At 39.3% G+C, this 12,313-nt stretch overlaps 1 protein-coding gene across 3 annotated transcripts in view; it reads left to right on the top strand.

Moving 5' to 3' along the window:
* The window catches only part of LOC150101407 (1-phosphatidylinositol 4,5-bisphosphate phosphodiesterase classes I and II-like), a 965,056-nt gene that overhangs the window by 828,977 nt on the left and 123,766 nt on the right, over window positions 1–12,313 (top strand). The gene's annotated exons all lie outside the window — the stretch shown is intronic.

Below are 12,313 nucleotides of genomic sequence, written 5' to 3'. Positions count from 1 at the left end.
CCTCTTGACTTGGATTAGGGGATATTTGACAGACAGATATTAAAAAGTGGTATACAGTGGGTGTGAATCTGCTAGATTTAATGTGACCAGTGGTGTACCTCAGGGTTCAGTCCTTGGACGATTATTGTTCAATCTATACATTAATGACATCAGGCAGCATCTAACATCAGATGTGCAACTATTTGCCCATGATGCAAAGATAGGCAGGGCAATCAGGGATGCTATTGATACTCAGCAATTACAAAATGATTTGGACTGGAAATTTGGGCAAATGAAAATGGCTATCAGCTTAATGCTAGTAAGTGTAAAGTTATGCACATTGGCATGATTAGAGTTCCAACCGCATATTATTATTATTATTATTATTATTATTATTATTACTACTACTACCCTAAGACCTCAAGGAGTCAAAGACTCATCTGGGAGGTCTTTTTTTATCACACACACATCTCATCATACCGTGTCTTAAACACACTCAAACTCCTTGCAGACACCACGCTCTCAGGCAAGGCATTCCAATCATTCACAACTTTGCACGGAAAAAACCTGCCTCTCACTCCCCTACTCACACGCTCTTTATACAGTTTCCAGGGATGACCTCTGGTTCTCCCCTTATCTCCCACTATTCTCTGTAGAACTTCTCCACCATTGATCCTATGATGGGTCGACATTCCAGATGTCAGAAACTACCTTAGTCAGTCGCCTTTGGATCCTTTCCAACATGTCTTCATCCTTCTGAAAACCCGGTGACCAAATCTGGGCACACAATAGTCCATGTGTGTCCTAATCAAAGCCTTATACAATGGAACAAGAATCTCCCTACTTCTACACGTCAGTGTCCTCCGCATCATCCCCAGAAGCCTTTGTGTTGTCTTCACAATTATATTATATTATATATATAAATTCCGCATAAATTATATATATAAATTCAGTAATATACTTATATTCCTTCGATTACATAAATGATTTGTGGATGTTTAGCACGGATGGAAAAAGGGTGTGTGCGAAGTGTGACCTGAATAAGGAACTGATGAATGCAAATATGAAATTGATGACAGAAAGTGTCAGTAACGATTGTGTCGCGAGTGCACGTTTGAAAGAGAAGGATGGTGGGAAAGAGAGGCGAAAAAATGTTAAACAATCAGGAAAAAAGAAAAAACAGCGATTAGAAAACTGTAACGGATGTTAAAAGGGACGGAAGTGAGGTGAGAGTGGCAGAAAGAAACAAAATTGAGAGAACGACTGAAAGTAGAAATGGCGTGATGCAGAAATCGCAAGTGAAAAAAATCGAAAGAATAAATGATAGCGAAAAAAGAATGAACGATGGCAAATGTTGGACTGAAAGTACTGAAACAAAGAAAGATGAATGAGAGTAAAACTGAGAAGAACGATAGCAAAAGTTGGATGCATGTTAGTCCGAAAGTACAGAAACAAAGAAAGATAAATGAGAGTGAAAGTGAGAAGAATGATAGCAAAAGTTGGACGTATGTTGGACCGAAAGTACGAAAACAAAGAAGGATGAATGAGAGGGAAAGTGAGAAGGGGGGGGGGGTTGAGAGTTAGAAAGTTAGAAAGATTTAATGATAGAAAGAATGTGTCACGAGATCCGGAAAGTGAAGTGGATTGGATGAGACAAGAAATGAAATGGATGCAGAATGAAATTAAGAGAATTCAGGTCAAAACTATTAAAATAAATCATGATGGCATGAAAGAGTTAACGAAAGATGAGCGAGTGTCGTGGTATGGCGACTCCATTATTAACGGTGTGCTAGAGGATAAAATGCACAAGGTATGTTTTCCAGGCAGTAAAATGAGTAGTGCGATTGAGGCATTAGATATGAGGCGGGAGCGAGCAAAAGAGTTAATTGTATTAATTGGTACAAATGATTTGAGAGAGAACAAAGAACATGTCAGAATGAATGTCAGAAGGCTGCTTGGAAAGATAAAAGAGAATAGTGTGACAGGAAGGGTAGTCAGTGTGTTGCCTAGGTATGATTGTGGTGAAATGAGGCAGAGAGCATGGATTAATGAATGATAGTCTGGCTGAAATGTGTGAGAACATGGGAGTACAGTTTGTTAATGTGTGGAATGAGTTTGAGGGATGAAGTGAGCTGTATGGGAGTGATGGATTGCATTTGAGTGGTTATGGTGTGAGTCGCTTGGAGAGACTGCTGCTGGAAGGTAGAGAAGTGAATAGAGAGAATGAATCAGATCAAGGGGGGGGGGGGAGTGATGTGGAAGAGCAGGAGAGTAAGACAGGAGAGATTGAAGAAGTGGAAATGAATGGGGAAGTGAGTGGTATGAGTATAGAAAATGAGAGAATGGGTATGCAAGAGGAATAGGGAAACGGGGAGGCTCAGGGTGGACAGGGGTACACAGTGTGAGAAAGGTGGATGCTCCAAGAGGAGGTGAGAACATGTGTAGGCAGGAAAGAAATGGGATGACCTGGGATCAAGAGGAAACAGATGAAATTGAAAAGGGTTCTAAAATGAAGACGCAGAAAGGGAAATGGCCCCAGTCCAGCATGGAGAGATCGCATCGAGTGAGTGGTATCAGTGGAACTAGCTGTAGATCCAGAAATGAGCTGTCATGTTTGTATACCAATGCTGGAAGTAAAAGAAACAAGGTGGATGAAATGGTTGCACTAATTGCGTCTGTTCATCCAAAGATTGTCGGAATAAGTGAGACATGGTTAGATGAGGACGACATCCTAACAGGAATATAGATGGAAGGGTATGATATGTTTCGTGAGGATAGAAGGGAGGAGGGGGAGTGCTATTGATGATAGAGAAAGAGTTATGTCCATACAAGGTAGAGATGCAAGAAGGAAATAGGGCCAGTGGTTTTGAGGCAGTATGGTGTGAGATAGAGGTGAATAGAATCAAATACTTGGTGGGATGCTGTTATAGACCAGGTAATGTGGATGGTGGTGATAGCGAAATATATAGTCAAATTAGCCAAGCAAATAAGAAAAGGGTGATCATTATGGGTGATTTTAATTATGGCAATATAGACTTGAATGAAGAGATAGCATCTGGAAGTAAAGAAAATGAGTTTCTTGAGTTTTTGAGGGATAACTACTTCAGACAGTATGTAACAGAGGGCACACGAGGATTAAAGGTCTTGGATTTGGTCATCTCATCGGAGGATGTAATTATCAATGAGGTGTCAAATCATCCACCAATTGGTGAAAGTGACCATGAGGTGATTACCTGGGTGGTTGCCAGCAGTGTAAGGACCCCTGTGAAAAAAGGGTATATGTGGAACTACAAGGGGGGTGATTATGAAGAGCTCAGGAGACTGCTTGCAGGTGTAGCATGGAATGAGAAGTTAGCTGGAAAAGAGATCAATTCAGCTTGGGGGATTTTCAAAAACTATTTAGTAGATGCAATGTCTAAATGTATTCCAAGGGTGAGAAGGTTAAATAAGGTAGGTGTGAGATGGATGAATAAAGAGATTAAGCATACGATACAGAGAAAAAGGGCTTTGTGGAGGCAGCATAAGAGAAGTGGAAGTAACCAATTTTATGAGGTCTACAAAGACCAGGCAAGGAGGGTGACTTGGTTGGTGAGAGTAGCTAAATAGAGGTGTGAACAGCAGTTAGCTAATGAAGCCAAAAAAATCCTAGGGAGTTCTTTCGATATGTAGCCAGCAAAAGAAAGAATGATTATGGAAGGATGACATTGATTGGAGGAAATGGTATAAAGACAGCTGTTGCAGAATGTGTGGTGGAGATACTTAATGAGCAGTTCATAAAGATCTTTCAATCTTGTGAAAGTGACTTCATGGAGAGATTTAGAGCAGTTGATGATAGGGAGGAGAGACTGACTGTAAGTGAGCAAGAGGTGCTTGGGGAGTTGAGTAAACTAGACGTAAATAAGGCTGTGGGACTTGATAATATATCACCGCGTATTCTGAAGGAATGTGCCAGAGAGTTGACACCTGCCTTGACATATTTTTTTAATACGAGTCTTGCACTTGGTCAAGTTCCTAAAGAGTGGAAGGAGGGCAAGATTGTGCCACTTCATAAAGGAGGTGATTGAACTCAAGCATCAAACTATAGGCCTATCTCTGTGTCAGGTGTTGTGGTTAAGTTGTTGTAGAAGCTTGTGAGAACTAGGATCCAGAATAAAGTGACTGCTTCCTTGCACAGAGGAGAAGGATACACAGTAATATACTTGGATTTCGCAAAGGCTTTTGATAGAATACCTCATGATAAGTTGACAGTCAAACTAGAGCAGATGGGTTTGGATATTAGATTAGTGCATTGGATTGGAGTCGGGCTATCTGATAGGTATCAACAAGTTGTGTATAGGGTGCTATATCCAGGAAAAGGAAAGTCACTAGTGGAGTGCCTCAGGGGTCTGTTTTAGGGCCATTACTATTTAACTTGTATATTAATGATATTGGCAAAGATTTGGATGGAGATATTCAGTTGTTTGCAGATGATGCAAAGTTGGGACGAACCATAAAGAGTCGTGAAGATGTTGTGGCTTTGCAAGAAGACTTGAATAAATTGAGTGATTGGGCAAGCAAATGGGGATGTGAGTTCAATGTTGCAAAATGTAAGGTTTTAAAATTTGGAAAACAAAGATGGGATGCAGAATTTATGCTAGGTGAGAATATATTGTTGGAGGTAGAGGAAATAAGAGATCTGGGGGTGATAGTGGATAAGGATCTAAAATTTAGGGGATACATCGCCAAAATTGCGAAGACAACACAAAGACTTCTGGGAATGATGAGGAGGACACTGACGTGTAGAAGTAGGGAAATTCTTGTTCCATTGTATAAGGCTTTGATTAGGCCACACATGGACTATTGTGCCCAGATTTGGTCACCTGGTTTTCAGAAGGACGAAGAGATGTTGGAAAGGGTCCAAAGGCGACTGACTAAGGTAGTTTCTGATCTCTGGAATGTTGAGTATGAGGAAAGATTGAGAAGATACAATTTGCAGAGTCTGGTGGAGAGGCCTTTGGCCTCTGTTTTACTATGGAAAAGGAAAAGCACAATTGTTTACCCTTCCAAGACACCTTAGTCATACGCCTGCCCAATGATACACTTGTCTTCACTGTATACAGAAAACCCACACACACAGGCAGATATATTCACAAACTCTCCCACCACCACTCCTCACAACAATATGGCATCATTAAAACCCTTACCAAGAGAGCCCACAATCTTTGTTCCAAAGGGACTGCCCTCACTACTGAGCTTAACCACATACACAGAACTTTCCTCTCCAATGGCTACAGTGAACACAGTATCAAAAAAAATAATCAATTTCTCCCCCATTCCCCGTCCCTCTCGTTAACAAGAATTTAAAAATGCCATCACCATACCCTATATCCGAGGCACTTCGGAAAAAATAGCCAAGATAATAAAAAAGTATAACCTACACACAGCATATAAGCCCTACCGCAAACTTGCTACCCTTATCCGTTCTACGAAAGATCATTTCCCCCCCTCTCTCTCTGCCTGGAGTTTACAAAGTACCCTGTTCCTGTAAGCTTGCGTACTTTGGACAGACAGGCAGATCAGCATCCATCTGCCTGGAGGAACACAAGTCGTACATCGTTAAACACAACTATGGCCATTCAGGCTTGGCTGACCATGTTTTGGACACCACCCACAGAGTATCATGGAAGAAAACCACCATGCTCCACCACAGCAAATTCAAGAAAGAGAGACTTTTCTTAGAAGCAGCAGCAGCTCTCAGAAACCAACCAAATCTTAACAAATACGGTTGCATTAAGCTTCCGATGATTTGGGAAACACTCATCACCAGAGGTCCCACCTTACATTCCAGGCCACCCTACTACCGCCCTTAGAGGGCGCTCCACCTAGATAGGACTTTAGTGTCACCCACGTGGTTGGGCTTAGTATTGTAAGTTTTTGTGTGCATGTTACATTAATTGTTTTTGTAATCCCCGTAGATGTCCTAGTGACTAGGACGAAATATAGGAGTATTAAATTCTAATTTAATTCTTTTTGAGTGTTGTAAAAAATCCATTAAACCTCCAACATAATCTGCTTCAGCAAGATGGAAGTCATGGATGGCCTAGCCATGACAAGTTGGCTTGTGGGCTTGCTAAGGGTGAAGGGTGTTGCATTAAGTCTCCTTCTCCATGATCTGGGGATAGGACTCAAGCTTGCTGTGTTGCCTGTATAGCTTCTGGAATAGCCCTGGTGTTCCACTTCTGAGGACTTTTACCTGTTGCATGAATATTAAAAAAAGATGGTATATTTTTAGGTGTGCCTGAACACAGCAAAAACATATACCTCCTAAGATGCTTTTAACAGGGAAATGGTGATACAATGGATCACCTCTGTATCACTATTTCAAAGAGAGACAGATGAAAAGGAAACTATAATGATCTTTTTGACATATGATTTGGTAAAGGCATTAGTAAGGAAGGTGGACTTCGTGTGATTTTTTTCTTGGTACAGCTTAACTACTTGGATCCATTGGCCTTCAAGTGTCCTTCTGTCCTATCAACAAGATATCTACTTTTTTAGGCTCAGCTAAAGATAAACTTTTGCCTTTAGACCACCCTGGAGCATATCCAGGGTGGATTATCATATTTTGGTGAAATACATAGATCTGCAGCCATGCATCATGATGAACGTTTAAACTAAGTTAAGTTCCATGAGTCAGAGCAATCAGGACTTGTGGAGTATGCGATCATCACCAAACACTGAGTTCTTTGGGTAAAAAAAATTAAAGTAATAATCTTTTGGAATATTTATACAAAGAGAGTTGTGAGACATTATGTTGACTGAATCTAAATAGAAACAATGGACTTAAATTATCCCTCTTATGTCCGTGTTGTTAGCCTAGTGGATACACGCTTTGCAACCATATGCCTGGGAAAGGAGTGTCCTGGGTTTGATTCTCGTTGCCGACGTGAGGAGCTTAAGGATCTTTCTCAGACATAGCCAAGTTAGCCAGTCTTGGGCGTGGGCAGCAGGGTTTTTCTCCCCAGTTTATCTGAGGTTTTTCCTCCTGCAAGCAGGCAAACCAGTCCCGTGAACACATGGAATACAGTCAGGAATACTAAAGACCGAGCCATAGGCTTAATTCATCAGCTATACCGGTCCCGAGCCCAGATAAAATTTGGGGGAATTGAGATGGTGCCATACTTCCCTGTAAAAGGGGCCTCGCAGCTGTTATATCCTCCTACGAATAAAAAAAATTATCCCTTTTATGGGAAAAAGTTTTTCTTCACAAATTCCAGAATTAACTTAAATTTAATTTTTTTATTTATTATTAAATCTTGTTAAAGTTATTTTTACTAGACCTTTAATTTAATTAGACCATGACACTACATCATGTACATACAGTTTGCACATGTCATTTTGAATATACCAGTTTCTGTTCTTGTTTAATTTGAAAGTAATTCTGAAGATGCCTTGATAATAATAATATTATTACCCAAGACCCCATGGAGTCAAGACTCATCTGAGAGGTGCTTTTATCATACACACAACTCATCATATCATGCTTTAAATATACTCAAATTCTTTGCAGACACCACACTCTCAAGCAAGGCATTCCAATCATTCAAAACGCTGCATGAAAAAAACCTGCTTCTCACTCCCCTACTCACACCCTCTTTATACAGTTTCCAGGGATGACCTCTGGTAATAGAGTAAAAATTTTATGCTAATAAAAATATATACATAAGTTAAATCCATTTTAGGTTATTTATCAACTAGGGCTACAAGGAGTTAGTGTATTATGTCTGTTAATTATGTGTTTTTCTGGGCAGTTTGTTTACTTTGCAAGATAAAAAATACTGATTTTCTGGGAGGAAATACTCTGTTGCCTCTGTATACATTTATATTGATAGTCTCTTATAAAGACTACTTTTGCCCTAGATAAACTCAGGCCTTACCAACTAAAGTTCATAGTTGATTATGAGTTGAGCTAGCTTATCATGTAATCTATTAAAGATCTTTACAAAATCAAATTGTGCTACTATATATGCATCTTTTCTCTTTTGTCCAATGCATTTATCACCTTGTTATAATACTTAAGTAGATTTCCAAAACAGAATGTCCTTTAATAAAGCCATGCTGACTGACAGAGAATCATGAGGTTATCATTTCAGTTCTGGATTTTGGTCCTCAGCTATGATGCAAGATACTAATTGACCTGTAATTGCTGGCCTGGTTGACTGAGTGGTTAGCATACCCACTCTCCAACCAACAAGCTAGGTTCGAATCCCACCATAGGCATTTTGCATGGATGTGAAAAAGTTCCATGTTCGAACTCTAGAGCACGATTCCCAGACTATGTAAAATATGTATAAATTAAAAATACAAAAAATATATGAAATTGAAAAATCCTTAGTCCACCTATTGTATAAAATGTACTATATGTTTGCAAATAATCTTTCATGGATGGGAGCAATATTAAAATTTGAATATTTGGTTTACTCTCTTATGAAGTGAAACAGTGTATCTTTATTATGTTACTGTATTTGTGTACGTACACTCACTCACTCACTCACTCACTCCACTCACTCCACTCACTCACTCACTCACTCTCTCTCTCTCTCTCTCTCTCTCTCTCTCTCTCTCTTTATTTTTTTGTGGTAATGGGTCTTTAACCTGTTGGACATTAATACCATGAATCAACAAAAAGTTGAAGAGAAAGAAGGAATTAAAACAAAATAAAAAATTATACAAATTAAGTGGATATTGAATCCAACATTATTTCACAGCCGAATATATAGAAACTAAAAGAATTTTGTGTTGAACATAGAAACTATAAAAGTTTCGGTGGAGCCAAGCGTAAGTAACCTTTTAGGACAGGGGCAACTTGTGGTAAAGGTGGAGTGAGTTTTAATCACTTTCCTTAGTATTTTCCATAATGTAAAACACATCTCCTTGCAGACATGTATGATGCTACACATTATAGAAGGGGGAATCACTACCCAGACCAGTTTCGACCTTTGTTGACTTCTCATCAGTGGGAGCCAGACCCAGATGTAAATCCCAGGTTGAAGTGATGCAGAAGTAATCTACCATACGAGATGCCAAAAGAGGTTGCATTTTAAAAGGTACCAAGAATTACTGAAATAAAGAGCCAAAAGGCTTCACTTTGGTGATGCAAAATTATACAAATTGTGGATATTGAATCCAACATTATTTCATAGCTGAATATATAGAAACTACAAGAGTTTCGTGCCAAACATGGTAAAGTATGACTTCTGCATCACTTCAACCTGGGTATTTACATCTGGGTCTGGCTTCCACTGATGAGAAGTCAACAAAGGTCGAACCTGGTCTGGGTAGTGACCCCCTCCCCCCTTCCATAATGCATAGCATCATACTTGTCTGCAAGGAGATGTGCTTTACATTATGGAAAATACTAAGGAAAGCGATCAGAACTTACTCCACCTTTACTACATGTTGCCCCCTGTCCTAAAAGGTTGCTTACGCCTGGATCCGCCGAAACTTTTATAGTTTCTATGTTTGGCACGAAACTCTTGTAGTTTCTATATACTCGGCTATGAAATAATGTTGGATTCAATATTCACTTAATTTGTATAATTTTGCATAGCCGAAGTGAAGCCTTTTGGCTCTTTATTTCAGCAAAATGAAAAAGTTGTTGTGAATGTTGAACTTCAAAGAACTATAGATAGCAGTATACTTCTGGAGCAGTATACACTATCTATATTCCCTGGTCTATAACAACATACCACTAAATATCTTGTCATATAACATCTGTCTCACACCACATATCCTTTTTCTAGAAGTAATACAGAGGAAATATTTCAGTACTTGGCTAGTGGGGGCAGGACAAGAAGTCATCCCTGAAAATTGGTGAGAGTGTGGTTAGCAAGGATGTGAGTACTATATTTTTTGCTTGAGGAGTGACGAATGAATGGAATGGGTTGTCAGTTGTGAGTGCTTGTCTGTTAATAGAATCAAGGAGAAGTACGATAGATATTGTGAGGACAGTTTGGGTCTTCCAAAATGAGTCTTAGGACTGATTGGAGGTACCTGTGCAATAATAGTAATTTTTTGCTTGAGGAGTGACGAATGAATGGAATGGGTTGTCAGTTGTGAGTGCTTGTCTGTTAATAGAATCAAGGAGAAGTACGATAGATATTGTGAGGACAGTTTGGGTCTTCCAAAATGAGTCTTAGGACTGATTGGAGGTACCTGTGCAATAATAGTAATAATACTCTCAAAGCCAATAGTCTTATTTTCGCTGTGATTTCCCCCCCCCCACCAAGAAGTCAGAATATATCTTATCATGAGTAACACTTCACCACAACGTTTATCATCCCTAGGCTGCCAAAATATATGCTATACTCTGCAATTTCTACCCTTAATAGAACATCTTCCTCAGTTAGCCTTCACTAATGCCAAATCTTTGGTCTTAGTGAAGAAACTCATTCCTTTTATTCCTAATACTCCTAGCATTTCTATACAGACCAGTGCATTGCCATTATTTTTATTGTCATTATCTACTGAGCTCTGCAATATCCTCTTATTTATCAAGCCACTATTCCTACATGAGGCATTTCTGCTATGTTTCACCCATTGCAATTCTAGTTTCCATGCCCTAACATACTTTCTTGCCTAGAAAACAGTAGTCTTTCCAAATGCCCGCATCTTTCTGTATTCAATTGTAATCCATCTCTTGCATATGGCTCTCTTCTATCCTCAAATATAATCTATGCATCCATATATCCTAGACTTCTCTTCCTACACATTCTTGCTATCATCTGATTCATCTTCACTGCCCTCCTCCACTCCACATCATCATACCAGAGCAACACATTATCTTCCCTTTGACAAATTTCTGCTGCACTGTGCCTAATATCAATCTCAATTTTCTCACTATGCAATTCATGCTACCTCTCAGATTATTTGTACCAAACCTTACTATCACCTCCTCTACATTTTTACCTCACTTCATTTGTTCTTGCCACATTCTCTATCATTTCACCCAGCAAGTACTTCTTTACAAACCCTGAATCATCGAATCCCTATACATGAATAAATGAATTATCTAAATAGATTCATTCGTTCTTCTCTCTGGCATCCCTGACTCATTCTGCTTCCTCTCTTTTTCTCTCCTCTTTCGCTTTTTCTCATCAGAGCTTTGACCCTTGTTTCCACACTGACTTTCTCCAATGTCAGTGTCTCTTCCATTCTCTGGTTGTTCTCTCTCTCTCTCTCTCTCTTGCTATCTCCTGCCATACTCTCCTTCTCCTTGCACTAGCCAATCTCTCCATCCTCCTAATCTCTTCCTTCACCCTCCACAACACAGTCTTCTTGCTTTCCATGTTTCTCAGCAGTTCTATTTCTGTCTCTAGACATTCTGCTTTCAATTGACATTCACACACACACAATCAAGGCCTTGCTTCCACATTGACTTTCTCCAATTTCCTCTTTTCCAGTGTCTCTTCCATTCTCTGGTTGTTCTCTCTCTCTCTCTTGCTATCTCCTGCCGTACTCTCCTTCTCCTTCCACTAACCAATCTCTCCAGCCTCCTAATCTCTTCCTTCACTCTCCACAACAGTCTTTTTGCTTTCCATGTTTCTCAGCAGTTCTATTTCTGTCTCTAGACATCCTGCTTTCAACTGACATACACACACAATCAGGGCCATCAGATAAACCATCTCCCTCTGCCACACTTCCCAAGTCAAATCCTTATGTATGTCTTTCACGTCTTCTTCACCTTCTAACATACTATTGATATCCACAAACTGACATTCACCCATTTCCAAAGCACGATCTATGCTGCTACTGATCCCAAGATTGAAATACTTGCCTCCCAATGCTTCCCCTGCATTTTATGTGCACACGTTTGTTTCTCACCTGTCACATTTTAAAGTCAAAGGATGCATACATGCCGCATGCATAGCAAGCTACGAGATCCTCAACTATACTATGAATAATGTAGTCTTGAAATGGTGGTGGGTTGGGTGACAATGTGCTACAATTGGCAGCCTAACAAAAGACCATACTAATCATACAAAAAAAAATCAGTTTCATTAGAGCAAACTTAAAAAGTAGTATTGGTAATGAAATAAACACAATAAAATCCTTCCTTACTACTAATACTTATCTCTTTTTATTTATTTATTTACTATTTTTTTTAACAGCTCACATCGATCAACTATATATATATATCTTTGTGCTCGTTTTTATTTTTAATGTTTATATTTTACTGAACCTTGCTAACACTTTAGTTATAATTAGACCATGCTGTTCTACTCAATTTCATGACATTATATTGCATTGCTAATGCTCTAGTATTTATTCTTGGGCTTCCTTCTTTTATAACATA

The sequence above is a fragment of the Typopeltis vanoorti genome, chromosome 11, assembly GCF_054136105.1.
Source record: "Typopeltis vanoorti isolate ZY-2024b chromosome 11, IOZ_Tvanoo_1.0, whole genome shotgun sequence".
In the NCBI taxonomy this organism is placed as follows: Eukaryota; Metazoa; Arthropoda; class Arachnida; order Uropygi; family Thelyphonidae; genus Typopeltis; species Typopeltis vanoorti.
This window is presented reverse-complemented; position numbering and strand designations above follow the sequence as displayed.